The sequence below is a fragment of the Sorghum bicolor genome, chromosome 6 (assembly GCF_000003195.3).
Source record: "Sorghum bicolor cultivar BTx623 chromosome 6, Sorghum_bicolor_NCBIv3, whole genome shotgun sequence".
Classification (NCBI taxonomy): Eukaryota; Viridiplantae; Streptophyta; class Magnoliopsida; order Poales; family Poaceae; genus Sorghum; species Sorghum bicolor.
Genome location: NC_012875.2, coordinates 17,246,103 through 17,254,775, shown reverse-complemented (window position 1 = coordinate 17,254,775; position 8,673 = coordinate 17,246,103).

Genomic DNA, 8,673 nt, shown 5'->3' with positions numbered 1-8,673 from the left:
TGGAACTAGCAAGCTTCTTGGCCTCAGTATCAACCATTTCAGGAGCATAGCGAGACAAATTGTTAAAAGCATGAAGATACTCAGTTAAGCTTCTAGTGCCCTGTGCCAGGTTCATGAACTCCGTGTGCTTGATAGTCATTAAGCCTTGGGGAATATAGGTGTTCCTAAAAGCAGTTTTGAACTGATCCTAGGTCACAACAGCATTTGCAGGCAAGCTAGTCCTATAATGACTCCACCAGACACCTGCTTTGCCCTCCAACTGGTGGGTTGCATATTCCGCCTTTAACTCTTCAGTCACCATCAGCAAGCGGAACTTCTGCTCGAGAGTGTTGAGCCATTCATCAGCTTCTAGAGGTTCAACAGCCTCCTTGAAAAGCGGCGGCTTCGTGTCTTGGAAATCCTTGAAGCTGCTGGGCTGATTTGCCTCTCCACCTTGGCGGACATGGCGACCATTCCGGTTTTGCTGCGCCATAGTCTGTATAGCCTCATTGAGCATGCGCTGGCCCTCAACAAGAGCTGCCAATAGCTCAGTAGGCGTAGGGGGGGGAGGAGGCGGTGGTGGCGGCACCTCATTGTGACCGGAGCGAGTATTGCGAGCCATCTGCACAAGGCATACCAAGTGACCGTTTAGGACAACAGATATAACTGCCATGAACCTCAATTGCTGCCATACGGAATTTAATGAAGTAAATTCACATAATTTAAGGCACAATAATCCATGTACAACAAGAGAATATCATCCACGACACTTGGTTATTCTCACGATCATTCACAGCCACAATTCACAAGGATTAAAGACATTGCAGAAAATTATTTAAGCTCAACATAAACATGGAGCATCACAAATAAGTGCATAGGGTTACATAGAGTCATTGCCACAACTTAAGTCTTACAGGAGGGGCACCATGGCCAAATACATAGAGTCTTAGCTGAAATTTAGATTATATGTCCATTACATAAAGAGATGGAAACTGATACATGAGCATGGAATCATTGCTAGGCTACATATCTTCCTCAGATTCTCCATTAGAAATGATGCCATCATCCTGATCTTCCTCACTAGGAGCTTCTTCATGATTAAAGGGGACAGGATGTGGGCTAGGATTTATGATATTATTTAGGCGATGGACATCTAAGTGTAGCTCAGCAATTCTAGTGATCAGCTCTTCCTCTCACATCTCAGCATGGAACAAGGCTCTAACTCTAGCAGCTTCTCTATTTTCAGCCAGGCGCATAGCCTCATCTATCTCTAGTCATTTGCATCATGCGGGCTTGTGCCTCATTGCGCTCTCTAACTGCGTTCTCAACTTGGTTGCGGCGGGCTTGCAAAGCGGTGTGATAGTTTTTGATTTCAGCTTGTGCATCCCTAAAAGCCTTGCGGTGCTTGCGCACGCGCTTGCGCAGTTTGCGCTGCCCAACTTGAGCTTGTTGGAGCGCTAGCATGGCGTCTATGTAGGTGTGGCGTACATAGTACAGCTTAAGTACCGCCAGCATGGCACTCATGGTAGGGCTAGAGCTATATCCTAGCATGGTTTCTCTCATCTCTAAAGGCTCATTTCCTATCTGAGACACAAATGTGTCGGTCACACTCACTCTAGGGATGGATCCAGCTGGGCCATTCACTAGCTCATCACCATAATCTTGGCATATCTCCAGCAATACTTCTAAGGCTGCTACTTGGGCACCCTCCCAAGGAGTTTGGCCATCGCACTCTACTATCCAACCTAGCCACTGTGGGTTATTTGGACAAGGGGGAACTGTAATTTGGACATCTACCCAAGGTAAGGCTCCTGCATGCTCAGACTCGGTCCAAGTGTACTTAGGTGGTTCCTCATATCCAACTGAACTTAGCACCCTCCACAACAAAGTAGGAGTGCCAAACATGTCCAGGAAAGTCTCACTTGCGTGTGGTGCTGCCATCTGTAGAAAGACCACATTTGAGTAAGGGAGATCAATTACAAGGAAAGGTAAATAGATATATTTTCAGAATTTAATACTTAAGTAGTGCATAAGGAATGTATGAATGATTCATGATGCATGCACGTTCCATACATCCTTTCCATTAAGGTTCTAACGGTATAGTCGGTGGCATACATACGTGCACTCTTTATACGCAACTACACGGTCTACACGTTTCGTTGTTAGTGTACCTGCAGAAAATTCCATTTTAGCCCAACCCCACAATAGTATATGTGCAGAAATGTAAATCCAATCATCAACAATAAAGCTAGATACTTTGATATATATTCCCGAACATATATCGCAGCACACTACCCATTTGGGATACACCCACGTATACATCAAATATGTATACATGACTGCACTTACTACCCAAAATTAAGTACCTTCATATATACATGTGTAAAACATGTAAATATTCCAGTAACCAGAGCTAACACTCCCCTAGACCGATGGTTGGACGGTCATGCTCTCACAGCTCACGCTTACCATAGCGTAGAGGCATATAGATCCATACATTACCACTCAAGCAAGTGGCATCCATACAATTTCACATCGTATGGACGACGAAAGAAAACAAACAATGCTTACCATGGCGTAGAGGTATGTGATCCATTCATTACCACTTAAGTAAGTGGCATCCATATTATTACACGCCATATGGACGACGAAAGGAAAAACCCCCATGTTAGTAATATTAAGCCACCTAGAAGTCCTTATATGGGCATAAAGGGTATGACCACTGGCATGGTTTAAGTTATTAAAACATTTTTAAAACAGCCCTATGTATAGTCTAAATTGCCAAATTAGCTTGGGAAAACCAAATTCATTTGTTTTTAAATACATCTGTGATGGTTAAATGCTTAATCTTGCTCTGATACCAGCTATAACAGAACCATCCAGTTTATAAGAATTCAAGTAAATTAGCGACCACGGAGGCAGTCAAGCCAATGGACTTGAACCCATATAAACCCAGTAGTCCGACGAAATCTCAAAAGACCCCGATTCAACCAACATACAACCAAGATCGTACATGATCAAGCATCGCCATCACAGATTACATACATTTCATCATAGAACATAAGTTTACATTACATCAGAGTTTTAAACAAGGTCATTACAAACCAGTTTGGTAGCGGAAACAAAGTAGTTTTAAAACATCACCCACACTCAGTTTAAATTACATGCCAGTTCCATGGTCAACCCAACAAAAGCACAACTGAAGATAAAGAAGATGATCACGCCCATAATCTATTCATCATCCGTAGCCAGATGATGGCAGTTAGCACAGCAGCCGTGATAAATGACATCATCTGCAACATGGGTAAATAAAACCCTGAGTACGAGAATGTACTCAGCTAGACTTACCCGTCATAAACCAGAAATAAGTGACACCAAGGAGTATGCAAGGCTGATCTTTGTGGGCTGGTTTGACTCACCTTTTTGCACAAAAAGCCTTTGTTGTAGGTAACCCATTTATAATATTCCAGCAGCAGGTTTATTACTTAACAACTATCCACTAGGTTAGCACCTGTTCTAAGCACACACTTGAGTATTTAAGCATCACAATAGTAACCATATCCGGATTATCACTTAGCTATCAATATTCTCATCATAACCATTAAGTTTATTTAGTGAGTTCTACGTGCGACTGCCCGTGTCAAGTTCTCACTATCCGGGAGAGACGGTGATTCGAATCGATTCCTATCCAGCTAGAGGGGTATTTGTAACATCCCCGATGTTACGGTTACTAAAACTGGATCATGTCATCATGAGCATTGCATCGCATATTAGTTAAGCACATTATTATGCATCAAGTTAAAACAAGTTTAATTTGGTTGAATGTGCTTAGGGAATTAAAGTGTGCTTATGTTGAGAAGTGATGCTTGTGTTGGTTGTATAATCCCTAGGGTGGAAGGTTTCCGAGAAAATAGAGGGGGGAAAACCGTGATTTTAGAACCCTAGAATTTCCCCCTTTTGTGTAACTTAAAAACTAAGCAAAATTTTGTGGATGAGTTCAAAAGCAAAGTTATAGATCTTGTCAAGATGTACAACTTTGGTGTTTTGAGTTTTTGAAGTTTCAATACAAAATTCATAGTAATTTTGAAAATACAGATTTCCAAAAAGTGTCCCCTTTTCCAATTTGAATCCCCATTTTAAAATCTATTTGGAATTTTGGAAAGTGACCAACATGAAAATTGTAGAGCTCAAAAAATTGAACAAATTGTAGAGCTCAAAAAATTGAACAATTTTCATGTTGGGAATTTTTCAAGTTGTTATGGAAAATCAAAAGTAATTTTGGAAATTCTCATCTACCCCAATTCAAAATTGGAATTTCCCTAAATTGAGATTTGAATTTCAAACTGTTTTGTCAAATTCACCTTTTTCCACTCAGAATTGGCTTTGGTCAGCCAAACATGTTTTGTAGCTTGTAAAATTCTGAACAACTTTGGTTTTGGTGAAAATTTGACTTTAGTTCAAATTTTAGTTGAATTTTGCAAAAGACAGAAAGGAGGGGATAGGGACGGCTACAGTGATCCGATGAGGATCACGAGCTCTGTCCACCGCGGCCGCAGGGCGGGCAGGCGCCGCCTTCGCGTGCGCCGCCACGCGACTAGCCACGCAGCTGCTTGGCTGCGCGAGCCCGCCGCCCGCCAAGAAGTGGACGAGCCCCTGGCGTGCTCATCCTCTCCCCTCAGTGACCACACTGCACGGCCACCTCGTTTTTCCCCTTTCTGCTCAACACCGACGACCTTGCGGCGCCTGCAAAATTCGCCTCCCTTGCTCCCTTTCAAGCCACCAGAGATCCCCCAGCAGCTCCGCCAAGAACCCCGCAACCGTTTGCGCCCCCGAGCGCAAGCTCTAACCTGTCCTAGCCCGCAACCGAGCTGTTTCCCTCCGATTACGGCCGAAATCGCCGCCGTGGGTGCCTCACCGCGGCCAGCTCTTCTCCAAGCTTCTCCACTGCTGCTCTTTGCTTTGTTGAAGTCATGGTGAGCCCCTGAGGCTTATGCGCTGGTTGGTCTGCGTTCTAATCACTTGTGGAGGCTGGTGCTTGTTGATGGTTCTTAAGTATCAATTTTAATTATCAAATAAACAAAAGAAAGGACCAATATGCAACCAACACCTAGAATTAGAGTTTGATCTGACAGAATTCCACAAGTTTTGTTGTTTATCTGTTTCTGCAGGGGGTTATCAGGAAATAAGGAAGAAAGGCCCACATGTCGGGATTACATAGAGATATCAACGCACCGCGCAATTTTCTACCATCTAGAAGACTCCAGAAGCCACGAGACCGAAGCGGAGGCGAAACGGGGCCAGGCCCAGGGCGCCCGCCCTGAGGACCTGGGCGCCCGCCCCCAGCTGGAGCCAGATCAGGACTCTCTTCGCTCGGGATATTCGACCGACCTATTGGATCAAGAAAAAACATAGTACCACCTCGCTTATCGACCCAAAAACGCATAGATGGGGAGGACTATATAAGGAGACCCCCCTGGCCCCTGGAGAAGACATGAAGAAATTATCATAGAGACTGAGGGTTGCCCTCGAAGGAAAACCTCTTCTCTAATTAATATTTCTTTTTAGGCTTAGCAACCAATGTAAGGTAGAAATAGATCTTCTAGTTTCTACTAGATTGAGAGAGATAGAGTGGAGGTGTAGATTGGAGGAAGCCCGGCCTGTCGGTGTCTACTCCAAGCTTGTACCTGCGGGATCAAGTTCTCCTAACCCGAAGCTTGCTCCTAGGATTCTTTAGTAATTCGACTTCTAAATTCTAGTAAGTTCTTGTTTTATTGTTCTTATGGTTTATGAGTTTACTTTAATCTCTTCGCGTAGAGTTTAGAGTAATCATTGCTGGCGTAAACGTGGTGTTTAGGCTGGGGTACTCATAGATATTCCCTGACTAGCTAGACCGTGGTAGTAGTGAGGAACGTGACAATTCCGAATTACCTTTGCAGATCACATCTCGTTAGCAGGAAGGATAGGGTTTATAGGTGCGGGTTGAACATCCTTTGTGGTGTCTAGATTCCGTTAGCCTCCCCATTAGAACAGTAGATCATCCTTACCAAGGTTAGAAGGAGACTACGGTTGCAGTCTTCTCTATTTATCACTCACATCGAAAGACATTCTTTGTGCCTAAAGGTTAGTAGTAATAGACCGGTTAGTCAGATGCACTCTTTCTCCTAGTGGTAAAAAAATAAATACGATACTCTGGATAACCTCCCGGGTGAAGGGCTCACCGATATCCGTGCGCTTGCGGATCAATTCCATATTGCGTTCCGAAATATCAACAAGCATTTCTGGCGCCGTTGCCGGGGAGAAAGACGGTTGCTGAGATAACCTGAGTCTTACTACTAGCTTGTATCTATACTTTTATCTTTTCTTATCTTTTATATTCTTTATTTATTTTCTTTACTCTTACCTTATGGAAAACCAAAATTCTAAATCGATCCATGAGTCTGCAATCCCTTTAGCAACTGACCTTTTACCATGGGAATCATCACAGCCTATCCAAACATCCCAGTATAAGTTAAGTTCTAGGCTGATTGCCATGATTCAAAACCTATCTTTTTCGGGAAAGGAAGACGAAAACCCTTACCTTCATATTAGAGATTTTGAGCAAACATGTGATTGTCTTCGCATTGAAGGCATTTCTGATAAGACTTTACGTTGGAAGCTTTTTCCTTTTTCTTTAAGGGGAGAAGCTAGACAATGGTACAGTCAGAAGGTAAGTCAACAACAAGGTGAATGGGGAGTTTTACGAGCTAACTTTTGTCTAGATTTCTATTCCCTTGACCGTATAGCCGACCTTAGACTTGAAGTCCTATCTTTTAAACAAAAAGATAATGAAACTTTGGGAAAATCCTGGAAACGTTTTTCTGACCTTTTAGAATCTGGTCCAAACCTTAATCTTGAAGACCCTGTTCTTCTATTTCACTTTTTTCGAGGTCTTCATAAAAATCACAAACAAATGCTTCACACAATGTCTAGAGGTTCTTTCTTTCGCATCCCTGCTGATGAAGCTAGAGTGATCCTAGATAGAATCCTAGAAGCTGAGATGGATAATACCCTTCATGATGAAACCTACGAAGCCGAAGTAGACACTCTGCCAAATTCTTTATCTACTTTAGCTATCCCAAGTTCTGAGCCACAAGAGGAAGAAATTCCACTACCGGACTTCATGCTGGATATAGAATCCGATCTTTTTGTCGATTTTGGAAATATATCAAACTACCATTCTATTGACAAACCCCAAAACGGCCAGTTTAGCATTTATTTGCCAAGTGAATATCAATTGAGAGAGCTTATCTTAGTAATGAGTAGCGAATGGTTGGAGGAATCAGAGATTTCCTCTGATGTGATCCGTTTGAACACACCCTCTATAACTATACGATGTGCTTATAATTCTGATCGATTTAATGCTCTTTATAATCCTGTTGTGGGGATCCACATCATGTCTGAATCTTTTGCACTTAAACTATTTAAAAATATTTTCTTAACCCCCACAACAAAGGTCATAAAGGAATCTTCGGGACGATTAGTCCCCAGTCTTGGAATTATTAATGTCCTACCTCTTACGGTAGAAGGCTCCATGGTTCATTTGAACTTCTATATCTTTGATACATGGGACTTCGACCTGTTAATAGGACAACCTTTTAGAAGACTCCTTTATGAAGGTCATACTGGAAAGCTACACATTTCTTTTGGAAAAACTTTTAAATTCCCAATAACAATTTCACACTCCTTAAACAATAAGGCCGAGTCATATCTTTTGCCTGATCCTATGGAGGAAGTAAAGGCTGCATCTCTAGAGCTTTTAGATGAACCAGACTTAGAAGACGAAACTCCTTTCTTCACAGAAGAAGAAGACGAACCTTCTGAGCCTGAACCCTTAGATGAGTTTGCAGAAACACCTAGACCCCCCATAGAGCTTAGAACTTTACCGCCCGGTCTTACCTATGCTTTCCTAAACAATAATCCAGAGTTCCCTGTAATCATTAGCGATAAACTCACTCAGGATCAAACTCTGCGATTAATGACCATTCTTGAAAAACATCACTCAGTTTTTGGCTACTCACTTCAAGATCTTACAGGAATCAGTCCTATGATTTGTACCCATCGTATTCCAACAGATCCTTCTGTTACACCCTCTCGAGGACCCCAACGTAGACTTAACAACACTATGAGAGAGGTAGTTAAAAAGGAAGTCATAAAGTTGCTGCATGCAGGGATTATATATCCTGTGCCGCACAGTGAGTGGGTGAGCCTAGTACAAGTTGTGCCCAAAAAGGGAGGCATGACAGTTATTATGAATGAAAAGAACGAGCTAATTCCGCAACGCACCGTCACAGGATGGCGGATGTGCATAGACTATAGAAAACTAAACAAAGCCACGAGAAAGGATCACTTTCCTTTACCTTTTATAGATGAGATGCTAGAGTGGTTAGCAAATCATTCATTCTTTTGTTTCTTAGATGGATATTCATGGTATCATCAAATCCCGATCCATCCCGATGATCAAAGCAAAACCACTTTTACATGCCCATATGGAACTTATGCTTATCGTAGAATGTCTTTTGGGTTATGTAATGCACCAGCTTCTTTTCAAAGATGCATGATGTCTATATTTTCTGATATGATTGAAGAGATTATGGAAGTTTTCATGGATGATTTCTCTGTTTATGGAAAAACTTTTGATAGTTGTCTTGAAAACTT